The sequence below is a fragment of the Arachis hypogaea genome, chromosome 19, assembly GCF_003086295.3.
Source record: "Arachis hypogaea cultivar Tifrunner chromosome 19, arahy.Tifrunner.gnm2.J5K5, whole genome shotgun sequence".
Lineage (NCBI taxonomy): Eukaryota > Viridiplantae > Streptophyta > Magnoliopsida > Fabales > Fabaceae > Arachis > Arachis hypogaea.
This window is the reverse complement of record NC_092054.1, coordinates 100,927,357-100,929,319: the sequence shown is the minus strand read 5'-3', so window position 1 is coordinate 100,929,319 and position 1,963 is coordinate 100,927,357. Positions and strand designations below refer to the sequence as shown.

The window sequence follows — 1,963 nt, the reverse complement described above, 5'->3', positions numbered from 1 at the left end:
GATTGTGGCGGCTGTTGGTATTGTGGTTGACCTTGGGGATATTGATGGTAGTAGACTTGAGTGTTTTGGTTGGGATGAGCTTGAGGAGCTTGGTTCCACCTTTGAGTTGAATTATCCCTCCGCCCTTGGTTTTGATTACCTCCGTATTGGTAGGATCCTTGGTTGTAATTTGGTCTTTGTGGATAAGGGTTGGCTACCGCCAATGTAGTGTCCTCTTGGAGTTGAGGGCACTCATTGGTGTAATGAGTGTTACAAGCACAAACACCACATATCCTTGATGGTCCTTCGATCCTTGGAGGTTGAGGTGCAGCATTTATCAAAGCATGAGAAATTTGTTGCCCTTGGGTGATTTGTCGCAACAAGATTGTCATTTCACCGAGGGTCTTGGTCAAAATAGCATCTCTGGAGGGAGAAACTTCACTCAAAGCTTTCGGTTGTGGACTCCTTGCCCTTGAGTGCTGAGTCGAGTCCGCCAAGTCTGATATAAATTCCCATGCTTCTACAGCGGTCTTGTTTTTGGTCAATGATCCTCCACTCGCAGCGTCTAGGAGGAGCTTGTCTTGGTGGTTCATTTCTTGACAGAAATAACTGATAAGAACCAACTCATCAATCCTGTGGTAAGGGCAAGCCTCCAGTAACTTCTTAAATCTCTCCCAGTATTCATACAAAGTCTCCCCATCTCGTTGCATAATGCAAGAGATCTCTCTTCGCAACTTGTCTATTTTCTGAGGAGGGTAGAACTTTTCCAAAAATTCTTTACGCAACAAGTCCCAACTGGATCTAACTTCACCCGGGTTGAGTATAATGGAGCTTGAGGGTATATGATAAACCCATATTTTAACACAGACTAGAGCCAGGGAACATGCAGAGACTCAACACACATTCTCATTAGCATAGTTTTAGTTTTAGATATGAATCTAGAGAGAAAAATTACTCTTCCTCTAGGTTTTTTTTACATTCATAGTTTTATAATTTATTACTTTTGCTTTGGATATTGAAGAGTCATCACCTCCGTTGAAGATACTATTCTAGTTTGTTTTCTTACCCTTTTATTATTCCATATTCTCAATTCTTGTTTAGAGTTACAATTGGATTATTTTTAGAATTTATTAATGCAAAGGATTACTTTTATTTTTAATTGAATCGTAGTTATTGTCTATCATGTCTTCCTTTTATTCCTTATTTAATTCTATGCAAGTAATTCTCATGTCTATGGAGTAGATTCCCAACTTAACATGGGGGTTGATTAAAAGGAGACACTTGAGTTGGAATGCTCAAGTAATTAGTTAAATTGGAAGTTGTTGGCTAATTCTGTATTTACTAACGCTAGACCTTCTCAATGGAGAGGACTAGGATTTGCGAATAAGAGTTAGCTCAATCACTTGACTTTCCTTTATTTAGTAAGGGTTAACTAAGTAAAAATAACAACCTCTTTACACTACACTTGAGAGAATTTCAACAAGGATAGAACTTCCAATTAATCATTCCCCCAGTCAAGGCCTTTTATTTTGAATATTATAAATCTCCTTTAATTTTCATTGCTTTAATTTACAATTATATGCTTGTGCCCATTGCCCAAACTCAAAATTTCCCAGAAAACTCCTGATTAATAAATTAGCACCTCTTTGTCAACTCGTTGGGAGACGACCTGGGACTCATACTCCCAGTATTTTTATTCTAAACATTTGTGACAACTTTTCTAAATTGATGAGGCGGATTTTTGTTGGTTAAAAGCTATATTCGCAACTTATTTCCTATATTGATTTCTTAATTGGTCAAATTTCCACCACGCATCAGTTGCCAATTTTGTTGTGTTATTGATGCTTGTAATTGGTTGTTTAAATTTAATACTCCTTTTTACTTTTCTATGATTTTATTTTGTGCCTACCAAGTGTTTGAAAAATGCTTGGTTGGATTTTAAATTAAATTTTTACGTTCTTAACTTGGATTGATCAATTAGACT

General features: G+C 37.0%; 1 non-coding gene across 1 annotated transcript; it reads left to right on the top strand.

Annotated features, from left to right (window-relative positions):
* Nucleotides 1–608: 608 nt before the first annotated feature.
* Nucleotides 609–715, top strand: LOC112781673 (small nucleolar RNA R71). Its single transcript, XR_003192435.1, has one exon. It is a non-coding gene; the product is annotated as a small nucleolar RNA R71 (small nucleolar RNA).
* Nucleotides 716–1,963: the final 1,248 nt, after the last annotated feature.